Below are 15,675 nucleotides of genomic sequence, written 5' to 3' on the forward strand. Positions count from 1 at the left end.
TAGCTGGCAGCGGCACAGATGGCATAGAATAGACCGACAGAGAGAGAGTGTGTCCATTTAAGGTCACGTTGGAATGTGTATTATTAGAACCAATTTCAGGCAGAATAAATCATGGTTTAACCAATGCACATGCGATGTGAGCACACTTATCCCTGAGACTCAGCTTCTTTTACAAGTTTTATTGCTCACTGTCAGATGTTATCTGCTGGGGGAGCATCTGTCAGGTCGAAATGGCCCTTACCTCAAAAGACCTCGCAGGACAGGATAAAATTACAGGCAAGAATTTATGCACGAGCCTTTCAACATGTTTCTCGTTGTGTGCATGTTTTTCATAGCACATACAACGAGCTTAATGCATATTGATAAGCATGAGGCATCAGTCGTGTGTTACACTAGCATTGCGCTGGGTTGCGCTGCGATTGCAAATATAGCCTACCTCGTGAAAAAAATGCAATTGCTTGTTATGCTGTCTCTATAAATGTCTTGTTAAAGTGCGCCACCATGTGATAAGATGCCGTAACACCGTCAGGACATTCAATTGTGATAGAAATTAAACTTTAGTCAAGTTATAAAAGAGGGTTTTAGAATTTAGAAATATATTCTTGATTGTATTCTTCTTCTTAATTAATTATCTAATAATATATTTTGTTATCATTATTATGTAGGTGTATGCATTAAGTATATATTTGAAAAAAATGCATTTTTTCTACTTTATATTGATGATTGCGTTTAATTAATTTTTTTATTTCTTAATTACAAACAATAAGTGTGGTAGCTTACAAACGTAAACTACATTTTGCATTAGTTGTATCACAAAGTTTTACATTTCTGTATAAAAATATATATCAAAAATATTGCTATCAATTCATTTAGTTTGTTGTAATAAGATTCTGTGACATTTTATTTTGTTCTATTTTATTTTATGCGTTGTAATAACGTAATTAGTACACCAGGTGGAGCTCCTGACTACTAATACACGTGAACTCAAATGAACCACTACTAACCACATCATTCATAAGTTTATGAGCATTATGGTCGGTGTGTTCCCAGCAGGCACACAACGTCATATGACGTTGATATTTGGTTTAATTTTGGTTGCGACGTCGGTGACCAAAATCCAACATCAACTCAACGTCTATGGCCAATGTTAAGTTGACGTCAAATAATGACGTCAGCTGACGTTGTTATTTTGTTGTTTTTAGGTTGTGTTGTTATGTTACCAAAATCCAACGTCTTTTTGACGTCATAATGGTAACGTCCACACAACGTCCAAATTCCAACATCATTAGATGTTGATATTTTGTTGGTTTTAGGTTGTGGTATTAACTAACCAAAATACAACGTCATGCCAACGTCTCCTGACAACGTCATATTTACGTCAAAAACTGACATTTAGTCGTGAGGTATGGTGACCAAAACCCAACATGTTCTTAACGTGATAATGCATCGTCCACACAACGTCAAATTCTAACATCATTAGACGTTGATATTTTGTTGGTTTCAGGTTGTGGTATTAACTTACCAAAATACAACGTCAAGCCAACGTCTCCTGAGAACGTCATATTCACGTCAAAAACTGACATTTAGTCGTGAGGTATGGTGTCCAAAACCCAACATGTTCTTAACGTCATAATGGTAACGTCCACACAACGTCAAATTTTAACATCATTAGACGTTGATATTTTGTTGGTTTTAGGTTTTGGTATTAACTAACCAAAATACAACGTCATGCCAACGTCTCCTGACAACGTCATATTTACGTCAAAAACTGACATTTAGTCGTGAGGTATGGTGACCAAAACCCAACATGTTCTTAACGTCATAATGGTAACGTCCACACAACGTCAAATTTTAACATCATTAGACGTTGATATTTTGTTGGTTTTAGGTTGTGGTATTAACTAACCAAAATACAACGTCATGCCAACGTCTCCTGACAACGTCATATTTACGTCAAAAACTGACATTTAGTCGTGAGGTATGGTGACCAAAACCCAACATGTTCTTAATGCATCGTCCACACAACGTCAAATTCTAACATCATTAGACGTTGATATTTTGTTGGTTTCAGGTTGTGGTATTAACTTACCAAAATACAACGTCAAGCCAACGTCTCCTGAGAACGTCATATTTACGTCAAAAACTGACATTTAGTCGTGAGGTATGGTGACCAAAACCCAACATGTTCTTAACGTCATAATGGTTACGTCCACACAACGTCAAATTTTAACATCATTAGACGTTGATATTTTGTTGGTTTTAGGTTGTGGTATTAACTAACCAAAATACAACGTCAAGCCAACGTCTCCTGACAACGTCATATTTACGTCAAAAACTGACATTTAGTCGTGAGGTATGGTGACCAAAACCCAACATGTTCTTAACGTCATAATGGTAACGTCCACACAACGTCAAATTTTAACATCATTAGACGTTGATATTTTGTTGGTTTCAGGTTGTGGTATTAACTTACCAAAATACAACGTCAAGCCAACGTCTCCTGAGAACGTCATATTTACGTCAAAAACTGACATTTAGTCGTGACGTATGGTGACCAAAACCCAACATGTTCTTAACGTCATAATGGTAACGTCCACACAACGTCAAATTTTAACATCATTAGACGTTGATATTTTGTTGGTTTTAGGTTGTGGTATTAACTAACCAAAATACAACGTCATGCCAACGTCTCCTGACAACGTCATATTTACGTCAAAAACTGACATTTAGTCGTGAGGTATGGTGACCAAAACCCAACATGTTCTTAATGCATCGTCCACACAACGTCAAATTCTAACATCATTAGACGTTGATATTTTGTTGGTTTCAGGTTGTGGTATTAACTTACCAAAATACAACGTCAAGCCAACGTCTCCTGAGAACGTCATATTTACGTCAAAAACTGACATTTAGTCGTGAGGTATGGTGACCAAAACCCAACATGTTCTTAACGTCATAATGGTTACGTCCACACAACGTCAAATTTTAACATCATTAGACGTTGATATTTTGTTGGTTTTAGGTTGTGGTATTAACTTACCAAAATACAACGTCAAGCCGTCTCCTGAGAACGTCATATTTACGTCAAAAACTGACATTTAGTCGTGAGGTATGGTGACCAAAACCCAACATGTTCTTAACGTCATAATGGTAACGTCCAAACAACGTCAAATTTTAACATCATTAGACGTTGATATTTTATTGGTTTCAGGTTGTGGTATTAACTTACCAAAATACAACGTTAAGCCAACATCTCCTGAGAACGTCATATTTACGTCAAAAACTGACATTTAGTCGTGAGGTATGGTGACCAAAACCCAACATGTTCTTAACGTGATAATGCATCGTCCACACAACGTCAAATTTTAATATCATTAGACGTTGATATTTTATTGGTTTCAGGTTGTGGTATTAACTTACCAAAATACAACGTTAAGCCAACATCTCCTGAGAACGTCATATTTACGTCAAAAACTGACATTTAGTCGTGAGGTATAGTGACCAAAACCCAACATGTTCTTAACGTCATAATGGTAACGTCCAAACAACGTCAAATTTTAACATCATTAGACGTTGATATTTTATTGGTTTCAGGTTGTGGTATTAACTTACCAAAATACAACGTTAAGCCAACATCTCCTGAGAACGTCATATTTACGTCAAAAACTGACATTTAGTCGTGAGGTATGGTGACCAAAACCCAACATGTTCTTAACGTGATAATGCATCGTCCACACAACGTCAAATTCTAATATCATTAGACGTTGATATTTTGTTGGTTTCAGGTTGTGGTATTAACTTACCAAAATACAACGTCAAGCCAACGTCTCCTGAGAACGTCATATTTACGTCAAAAACTGACATTTAGTCGTGACGTATGGTGACCCAAACCCAACATGTTCTTAACGTCATAATGGTAACGTCCACACAACGTCAAATTTTTAACATCATTAGACGTTGATATTTTGTTGGTTTCAGGTTGTGGTATTAACTAACCAAAATACAATGTCATGCCAACGTCTCCTAACAAAGTCATATTTATGTCAAAAACTGACATTTAGTCGTGAGGTATGGTGACCAAAACCCAACATGTTCTTAACGTGATAATGCATTGTCCACACAACGTCAAATTCTAACATCATTAGACGTTGATATTTTGTTGGATTCAGGTTGTGGTATTAACTAACCAAACTACAACGTCAAGCCAACGTCTCCTGACAACGTCATATTTACGTCAAAAACTGACATTTAGTCGTGAGGTATGGTGACCAAAACCCAACATGTTCTTAACGTCATAATGGTAACGTCCACACAACGTCAAATTTTAACATCATTAGACGTTGATATTTTGTTGGTTTCAGGCTGTGGTATTAACTAACCAAAATACAATGTCATGCCAACGTCTCCTGAGAACGTCATACGTCAAAAACTGACATTTAGTCGTGAGGTATGGTGACCAAAACCCAACATGTTCTTAATGCATCGTCCACACAACGTCAAATTCTAACATCATTAGACGTTGATATTTTGTTGGTTTCAGGTTGTGGTATTAACTTACCAAAATACAACGTCAAGCCAACGTCTCCTGAGAACGTCATATTTACGTCAAAAACTGACATTTAGTCGTGAGGTATGGTGACCAAAACCCAACATGTTCTTAACGTGATAATGCATCGTCCACACAACGTCAAATTTTAACATCATTAGACGTTGATATTTTGTTGGTTTCAGGCTGTGGTATTAACTAACCAAAATACAATGTCATGCCAACGTCTCCTGAGAACGTCATACGTCAAAAACTGACATTTAGTCGTGAGGTATGGTGACCAAAACCCAACATGTTCTTAATGCATCGTCCACACAACGTCAAATTTTAACATCATTAGACGTTGATATTTTGTTGGTTTCAGGTTGTGGTATTAACTTACCAAAATACAACGTCAAGCCAACGTCTCCTGAGAACGTCATATTTACGTCAAAAACTGACATTTAGTCGTGAGGTATGGTGACCAAAACCCAACATGTTCTTAACGTGATAATGCATCGTCCACACAACGTCAAATTCTAACATCATTAGACGTTGTTATTTTGTTAGTTTCAGGTTGTGGTATTTACTAACCAAAATACAACATCAAGCCAACGTCTCAACACAACGTCCTATGACAAACATTTATTTTTGATGTGTGGTGACCAAACCCCAACATCATGTTGACGTCATAATGTTGATGTCCGCACAATGTCAAATTCTGAAAACATTAGATGTTGTTATTTTATTGGTTTTAGGTTGTGGTATTAACTAACCAAAATACAACGTCAAGCCAACATCTTGAGACAATGTCATATTTACGTCAAACATTGACATTTAATCGTTAGGTATGGTGACCTTAAAAATCTTAAAAATCTCCTTAACGTCATAATGATAACTTCAACACAATGTCAAATTCTAACATCATTAGACGTTGATCTTTTGTTATTTTTAGGTTGTGTTGTAAAGTAACTAAAATCCAACGTTGAGCCAATGTTTCAAACCAATATCACATTGACGTCAAATACTGACATTTAGTGGTGAGGTATGGTGACCAAAATCAAACGCCACCTTGATGTCATTATGGTAACGTCCATATAACGTCAATTCTAACATCATTAGACGTTAATATTTTGTTGGTTTTAGGTTGTGATTTAACTAACCAAAATACAATATCAAACCAACATCTCCAGACAATGTCATATTTAAGTCAAACATTGACATTTAGTCGTTATGTATGGTGACCACAACCTAACATCTCCTTAACGTCATAACATCCACACAATGTCAAATTCTAACATCATTAGACGTTGATCTTTTATTATTTTAAGGTTGTGTTGTAAAGTAACTAAAATCCAATGTTGAGCCAACGTCTCAAACCAACATCATATTGTTGTCAAATACTGACATTTAGTCATGAGGTATAGTGACCAAAAATCCACGTCTCTTCAACGTCATTATGATAACGTTAAATTCTAACATCATTAGACGTTGTTCTTTTGTTATTTTTAGGTTGAGTTGTAAAGTATCTAAAATCCAACATTGAGCCAACGTTTCAAGCTAACGTCATAATGATGTCAAATACTATGTTTTGTTGGGTCACAATCTCACTTCTTAATTGTCATGAGGTACAGTATGGTGGTCTAAACCCAGCAATGTCACTATGTTAACATCTAGGCAACACAACATTCCATTATTAGATGTTTTTGTTTTGTTGACTGCACATCATGGTTAGCCTACTAAACAAAACACAAATGTCAGCATGCTAATGTACATATACATCTTAAATAGGATACATCAACATTAGACATATTTGGTATGATTTCAGTTGTGGTCTTGGGTAAGAGAAATTCAATGTCTAAAATACACTAACTTCATACTTATGAATAATTCAGACTGAAGTCTTTGTGACCTAAACGTCAAACTTACTGTAAGCATTGCTCTTTATTGGTGATAGTTTGGATTATCCATAGATTTTCTTGTTCATGCAAGTGTAATAGATCAAGTTGACCCAGTGTGTTCCCTGTCAGAAGAACAAGCTCTTCACCAGGAGTGTGCTGATCTAAAAATGAATGAAGTACTACATGCAAGCATGCAACTGAAAGACTGAAGGTGTGCCCAACACACATTGGTTTGGGATTTATTAATGGTTTATTCTTATGTCTACAATAATGAATCATGAACCACCCTGTGTTATTTTGCATATTTACAAAAAAAATCAGCTGGGTTGATGCTCAAAATTATGTTGTTTGCAGGTGTATACAGTACACTTTATTCAATTTGGAGAAGCACATTCCCGGCAAGATTTACATTCTCACAAGAGGGAAAGACTTTATGGTTCAAAATTGGATGATCTACATTATGGAACAGCAAATAAGTTGTGCATTTGGGTAATCAAAATCTCGGTAACACTTTACAATAAGGTTCATTAGTAACTACATACATTAACTAAGAATAAAAAATACTTCTTCAGCATTTGTTAATTTCAACATTTACTAATATTTTATTAAAATCTTGTTAACATTAGTTAGTGCACTGTGAACTAACATGAACAAGCAATGAACAACTGGATTTAAATGTATTGCTCATGGTTAGTTCATGTTAGTTAATACATTAACTAATGTTTAATAAATGAACCTTATTGTAAAGTGTTTCCAAAATCTCCAAAGTCACAATACAGCAGTTTATTGGAGACTAATGAATTCAGAATTCAGGCAGTGACAGGGTAACAGTATGAGTAATCATCTGTATAGCATATGTCCAACAACCTGACAGTTTTATCTTTTTAATTAGGGCTACTTATCAGGTGAGTTGGACCTCATGGACCTGAAATTTTAGTTATAGCGTATATAACACATATGGCCTTCATTTGGATTCCATGAGAAACAGACATACATTGCACCCAATTTCTTTATCAAGTTGTGCTTAACAGTGCAGCTGTCAGACAAACGCAGTAGTTATTTTTAATAATGATAATAATATGAATAACAATAATAATAAAATCAATTTAGCCTATTGAAGTGTGCAACAGTTTTTAGAATGTTGCAGGTAACCCAAGAAATTTTAAATGAATCCCTAACCAATCACAGTTAGGCATCAATTTGAAATTAATTCCTAACCAATCACAGTTAGGCATCAATTTCCTCCGCTCTACCCTCTTGTGGGAAAGACGAAGACCTCCCACCCGTTCCACTCCACTCCAGCAGCCATTATACTGTCTGCGCGGGCACTGGCCTGCACAACTTTCAACATCTGGATATACCTGCTGTGGAAGGTGAGTGAACAGAGGTAACGAAAATTTAAATAAATATTGGTGTTTATTAGTTTTATTTTATTTTATGTGGACTGGGCTGCGCGAGAATTTCTACCTGGCCTACTATTTAACTACCAAAGCAGTTACCTAGTTGATGTAGTTAAAAGTGACTTTTATATAATAACTAACTACTAGTACAAGTAGTGATATAGGAATGATCCCTCAGCGCACATTTGTCAGACTGAAATGCACGTGCGCCGGCTGTCCGGTTCGCTGGGGGTATGGCCGCTGTTGTTGGAGGAGTCGGGAAACGACTAGCATGTGAATGCATTAATTTATATTAATTTTACAGAGCCCTTCACATGACACGCAAAATATATACACAGTATATATTTTTTTACATAGTGGCTATAACGTTACTTGTCCTTATTTGTCGTGGATTCTAGATCACTGTTGTAAAATGTGCTTGTGGGACGTCAATGTAAGTTATAAGGATTTTCGACAGCCAATTTTAAAATACAAAGAAATAAGCTTAATAATGATATGATTAAATGTTTATTTATCTAGATGAATTGGCAGTAGCCTTAAAAAATGTCATGTGGTCCGAATGTGATTTATTTTATTTTATTTCCTGCTTAACCATTTTATTTTTTACAAGTTCTGGTAACGCTTTACAATACGGGTGCACTTAAGCATTAATTCATACTACTTAACTAATGCACAGATAATCACGAGTCAATGTATGACACAATTATACTGCATCTGCAACTAATAACGTCTATATTAATATTTTAAGTAATATATTAATTAATTGATTAAATGTGCCATAATGTATTAATTCATGAATAATATATTTTATTAACAGTGTAAATAAATGTGTAAATTACCACAATGTATGTACTTCAGTTGTTGGCTTTAATTAATCATTAGCTTATGATTTGCAAGGGTATCATTATTTAAATATTACTAATTGTTAAGTAATATGTCATAGTACAATAATGTGGAAGTCAAAACCAAAATGACATAGCCTATTGCAATTAGTTAATAGTCAATACATTACATATGGCATACATTATCTGTGCAATGTGCATTGTTACCACAGTTCTCCGAAATTAAAGTTTGCCTTTCTTTTGAGTTTTTGTAAATAATGATCTCATGTTTTTGTTTTATAAGGGCAGGCATCAACAGTTGAGGAAATGTCCTTGATAAATCTCTCAACTGCCTGGAGGAAAAGCAGATACCGGTAAGGACATACAGTCATATACTGTATAATGCAATTTTTATAATGTGCAGTGTTTCAATCCCCGTGCGACTTGCAACCGTCATGGGGATACACTGTTAACCTTTTTTGTGTTTAAACTAAAATACTGTTCCTCTAATTTCAGATTAATAGCTTGTCCAATGATGGAGAAATACATTTAAAGGACAATGGGAAAAGGATCATGGAGAAGTAAGTTTTTATATTAGCAGTTCTTGGCAGAATCATGTGTTATTTTATCTGGATGTTGTCACAGACAAGTTGATGAAGTTGACTATCCATCCGTCTGTCTGTTTAATTAGAGATGTGTGTGATGACTAATTTTAAAGTCATTTAAACAGAGGTTTAGTAAGCGACTAGGCTTGCTACGATAGTCGGTGTTGAGGCAGGCATACACGGTGCAAGTTCGGACACTCGTAATGGAGGTCGTAAGATATTGCATTTCAGGAGTCAGTTAACTTGATAATCACGTCAAAACAGCCGGTACACGGCACGACTGTCCTGCACAAATCTTATCTAATATTAATTTCTGTCACTGCTGTGAACTGACCACTGCATAGAATATGAAAAATATGAATATCTTCGTGAATCAGCTGTCAACAACAGGCCTAAACCAGCCATGGTACCAGCACAAAAACACAATCATTAAAATATCGAGACATATTTTTGTCAATATTGCGCACCCCTAATGTAAGGTATTTTTTTATTTTTTTTATTTCTTCAGGTCTTAACAATCCTTAAATTTGCCTTTTAAAAAAGTGTGCATAAACCCTACTGGTGAAAAACAGGCAGACTCCCCGAATTGTTTAAACATTTTTTAAAATTATCGGGAAGTGCTCGGCTTGGCTCGTAATTCCTCTCACACGTTGCGAACATGTGAGCACCATCGATATCCATGCGATCATCGGCGAGCGCGTAAATCTTGAGCCGAACAAGAGTCGACACACAGATCAGCAACATGAGTCAGTTTCTTTCATCACAAGAGTGAGGAGCTGACTGACAAGGTGACTGCGGAATAATGTGTCACAGCGAAATGTAAAAGCACCTATTTAAGTGAATTTGTCATTGCACTGTTTTGTTGTTGTGTAATTTAAAAATGAAACTAACATGTGCACGGCCACACGTGTCAACGTGCACGGACTGAGCAGAACAGAAATGTACAGAACTCCCTTTGACATGTGTGGCCGTGCACATGTTAGTTTTGTTTTCAAATTAGCACCAATTCACCTTTGGCTAAGCCCCGCCCCCCTAAGTTACTGTTGTTACATCTGTCAAACTTCATCTGCACTCTGCATGGCTTATGCTGTAACAGCTCTTCCTGCTGAAATGTTATCAAACTTTTATAAAGCAGCAAATAAAGTGTCCGATAAAAGTAGGCAAAAGGGGCTGCAATATGCGTTCAAAGGCTATATTCAAGACATACAGGTGAAATGCAAGAAACAACAAGGCATCCAAATACGTTTACATTTGCCTTTAAATTAGCTTTTTAAAAGCCCCGCCAGTGATACCGGTATTGCTGGTGTTGTCCACACGTTGATTAGCCGGTGGGAAAATATCCTCGCCGTCACATACCTATAACTGACTAGTCTAAAATTAACAAACCCGTGCAGTTAAAATAGGAACACTGTGTACATCTGATTCAATTAAAACACTCAATTTACCATTCCAATATGCAATATCCAAATGTGATATTAAATATTTAGATTTTTCTATATGTTTAAATCCTTCCTGACCTTTGGAATCAACACCAGGCCAACAGTGGAACCAGTGTGACATCTAGATATGACAAACTTACTAAACTATAACAATCGTTATATAATGTGTTGTATATAATTAATTATTTGGACATTTCAATTCTCTTCCTTTTGTATCCACAGGTTGATGACAAAGGAGGTAATGGCCAGTTTCAATATGAAGGGCGGGAAAGGAACATCTTTACAATGTTGTCACAGGTAAAAAAAACTATATATATATATATATATATATATATATATATATATATACAGTATATATATATATTGACGATCATGTGTCCCCAGTGAAGCTGACTTTTAATTTTACGGGCGGCCCTGAGCACACAGCGCTCCTATTCTTCGTCTTCATTAGTTTATGCTCTCTGTTTAACAGTTTAATACGTTACTGGATATAACCTGTTGTTGGATAGAACAAAGAAATTAAACTGTATAAGAAGAAGTATTATAGTTTTTGCTTTTATATTATTAGTAACAAACAGGCAAACACTATTAATAGTTTCTCATATTCAGCAAATATACGCATTTATATAATTTAAACAAATCTTTGAATATTAAAAAAAAAACATTTAATTTCACAATCCTTGCAGACTTTGTCGAATCCAGCTGTCAGATATTCTGAAGTGTACACAGACGTTCAATCCCGGTCAGTCCGTGTGAATAAGTTCAGCTTCACTGGGGACACATGATCGACAAACTTTAAACCTTTGATTTCAAACTATGCTGGCGCTATATTCAGTTGCCCTCTGCCATATTCATGTCATTTACACTGTGTGCTAAATGTAAAATGAGTGTCACGTTGTCTTTATTTGAAAAAAAAAAAAATGTGGTTCCTAGTGCGCACAAACTTACTGAGTGCCAGGTTGATTGCATTATCTTTTTATTCATATTTTTTTCAAACAATTTCTTTATATGTGAAAAATACTGTAATAGCATATAATTACAGAATCAAGAAGTTACAGAATCAAGAAGTTACAATCTAAAATAAGGATGTTAAGGATGTTTAATTTATAGATGTTTTTAATTCATTTGCAGATTATTTATTTAAATATCAATTCATATCTTAGTATATCAGACATGTATCGTTCGTTGCCAGTCTTAATTTTCTTGATAGTGCAAGTGCATCTCAAAATTGGGAAGATCACGATTATGATCATGTATCGTGATTGTTTCTTAAAAGATTGTGATATGAAATTTTGGTAAGAATGCCCACACCTACTCTAACTGTTGTTTTTACATTCAATCTGATGTCTTTTAAATGTTCATTAAGCTTAAGATTAACATTTTTGCTTGGAATGTCTGATCGCCATTTGTGAACAGCATCAAAAGAAATATCTCTCTTTTGATGAGTTACAGCATGTACATGCAAGAATGTTACATGTGTATGGCCCTTAAAGCTAGGGTAGAATTTTTTTTCCAAAAACTTGTTGAAAGTGTGTTCCTATCCTGGTAGCTACTGTATATACATATATAGGATGTCCTACCTGTTTGTCAATATATATATTTGCATACCTCTACGCAACTTGTTTGCAAAGTGAAACGTCATCAACGTGTTCAATATATGCATAGAAATTGAGAATAGAAGCCAAACATTAGCGATTTCTCTTGAACCAACATTTGAAAAGGGTTTTATTTAAAAAAAAATAAAAATAATTATGAAATTGTATTTTTGCTAAATGTTTTTTTTTAACCTTTTTTTTTCATTATTCACATTCATTATTATTGTAATGTCTCACCAGTGAATGAGACACGAGTTAATCTAAAAGCATTGCACTCTCTTCCACCAACTCTTTGGTTATTTGGCTTTTGAGATGCTCTGAATCATATCGATTGCTTTCCAAGCTAGCTTGCTATTGCTAGCCCCTCTGAAATGTCCTACCCTAGCTTTAAGACTGTTTGGAATTCAATGTTTTAATGCTTAATGTAGTGCATCATATCTTATATTCCCTATAAATTTTATTTTTCAAATATTTCTTACAGAGTGTCTAGAGGACTTCAAAGGAGACGGAGGCAAACATTGGAGCGGCTGTCGCCGTATGTTTAAAATATGCCCCAGACAGGCAGGGGCGGAGGTTGCAGGAAAAAAAAATTGTACGATTTTAGAATAAGGATAATAATGTTAAGTATAAATGGTTGAAAACCTTCTGTTAAAATAATGTAAAAAAAAAAAAGAATAAAATAAAAGGTTATTTTATAATCCATTTAATTTCTTTGTCATTTATCTAATAAACATCATTTGTGGATTACAGTTCACTAAAAATTAAATTACTTTTCTGTTTGCTCTTGTCTTAAGATAAATACTTTTGGGTTGTCTTGCATTGGATCTTGACCTCTGTTCGAACCTTGTTGTTACATGAAGTTTCTTTTGATGAAACTTCATGTAGTTTTATGTCATGCCAACAAAATTACCATATATTTCTTTAAAGTTGGAATTTGACAGCTTAATGTTGTGTTTTGACAGATATCTGACATCAAAAATTCATTGTCTGTCCACGGTTGGACGTCAGCCCAACATGTGAGTTTGATGTTTAGCTTAACATTGGGGTCTGACACTTAAAACTGATTCATTTTCAACCAAAAGGCAATGTCCAACGATGGAGGTTTACCCAGCACCGGGTTGATAACTCAACATCAGACTGACGTTTATCGTCAATGTTGGACAGACGTTGCAATTTGGTTGAAAATGGAAATCGGGTTGATGTAAAAACCCAATGTCAGACTGACGTCAACATCCAATGTTGGACAGACGTTGCATTTTGGTTGAAAATGAAAATCGGGTTGACATCATAACCCAACGTCAGTTTGTCGTCAATATCCAACGTTGGACAGATGTTGCATTTTGGTTGGAAATGAAAATCAGGTTGACGTCATAACCCAACGTCAGTCTGTCGTCAACATCCAATGTTGGACAGACGTTGCATTTTGGTTGAAAATGAAAATCGGGTTGACGTCATAACCCAACGTCAGTCTGTCGTCAATATCCAACGTTGGACAGACGTTGCATTTTGATTGGATATGAAAATCGGGTTGACGTCATAACCCGACGTCATAACCCAACGTCAGTCTGTCGTCAATATCCAACGTTGGACAGACGTTGCATTTTGATTGGATATGAAAATCGGGTTGACGTCATAACCCGACGTCATAACCCAACGTCAGTCTGTCGTCAATATCCAACGTTGGACAGACGTTGCATTTTGATTGGATATGAAAATCGGGTTGACGTCATAACCCGACGTCATAACCCAACGTCAGTCTGTCGTCAATATCCAACGTTGGACAGACGTTGCATTTTGATTGGATATGAAAATCGGGTTGACGTCATAACCCGACGTCATAACCCAACGTCAGTCTGTCGTCAATATCCAACGTTGGACAGACGTTGCATTTTGATTGGATATGAAAATCGGGTTGACGTCATAACCCAACGTCAGTCTGTCGTCAATATCCAACGTTGGACAGACGTTGCATTTTAATTGGATATGACAATCGGGTTGACGTCATAACCCAACGTCAGAGTAACGTTGGATTCTGACGTCAACCCGATTTTCATATCCAATCAAATTGCAACGTCTACCCAACGTTAGGGTCCAACGTCAATATAACGTCATATTGACGTCCAGTGCCTGCTGGGTTGCTTATAATTACTGTAAATGCAATGTCAAAATTAGCATGCATAATAATGTCTTTGGACTTATTTGGCAGTAAGCCTACTAGGATGTTTTTGTGACACTGGTTGAGAGGAAAATTGTACACACACGGGATTTGGGTTGTGTGTGTGTACAATTTCCCCTTTCAACCAGTCTCCTGATGCATGCTGATTTTGACATTGCATTTACAAAAACAGTAATTATAAGTAACACGCCGATCATAACGTATATATTGGGTTTATTGCTCTCTGTGCGTAAGTGATCGCGAGGTAGGGACATGGAGACGAGCCCAGGTCTGCGATGGGAGGCGTAAAGGTGATAGCTGGGCGTGTGGATTAGAGGAGATGAAAGGGTCCGGAGAGGCGCTTTATCATGCACAGACTGCTCGGAAATTGAGTGGCGTCTCTCACACCAATTCTGACATGTCTGTAGGACGGCACTCAAAAGAGAGGTGTGGGGGTGATGCTGGAATGGCACAGGGCTCTCTATATAACTCCCAAACCTCTCCAAGAGTCTGGAGCTGTAAAACACTCATTGTATTTGCATTCCTTACACACCGCACCTCTGAAGGATAGGGTGCAATGTGGCTGTTTATGTCTGCAATGTTGGTTATCAGCTGTAAATTCGTCTAAAACGGGTGTGCTGATAAAAATTTCCCCACATTATAGCACGGTTTAGTCTTGGTTGCTTTCAAGTGTGAGTGGATATCTCATGCCCATGCGTTTAATGCAATTGCGTCTTTTATGTGCGAAGTGATTTAGAGGGTATCAGGAGTTGAACTGCCAAAGATCACATGCGTGGCTTTTATTCCCCATGTCAAACTGGGATTTTTTTGTTTCCCCCTTGTTCGGATTTATTGCGGTAAACTATAGAGCTGAAAAGAATGGAGTTTACACGCATATGAACTTTGATGGAAGATTGATATTTTCCAAGCCGTTAACTCTTTTATCCCTCTCTCGCGCTCTCTCTCTCTCTCTCTCTCTCTCTCTCTCTCTCTCTCTCTCTGTGTGTGTGTGTGTGTGTGTGTTAACTTTAGCCATTATGACTTTTGTCCGAAACAGATTTTCAAATAAATGGCTTGAGGTCCGCAAGCATTTAAAGCATATCCTCCCAATAAACGCAGTGTGGCTTAATTTACCATGAGTCCAAAACGCGCTCTTACGCACCGAATCAAAGCTCTTTTTGTGAATCGGATTCTCATCTGCTGCCCTCTTGTGTTGTTTGGCCTCCCCAAATTC

General features: G+C 36.3%; 1 protein-coding gene across 1 annotated transcript in view; it reads left to right on the forward strand.

Moving 5' to 3' along the window:
• wnt5b (wingless-type MMTV integration site family, member 5b) overlaps nt 1–15,675 on the forward strand; it is a 90,669-nt gene that overhangs the window by 62,112 nt on the left and 12,882 nt on the right. The window lies entirely within an intron of this gene.

The sequence above is a fragment of the Pimephales promelas genome, chromosome 24 (genome assembly GCF_988280905.1).
Source record: "Pimephales promelas chromosome 24, fPimPro1.hap1.1, whole genome shotgun sequence".
Taxonomy (NCBI): domain Eukaryota; kingdom Metazoa; phylum Chordata; class Actinopteri; order Cypriniformes; family Leuciscidae; genus Pimephales; species Pimephales promelas.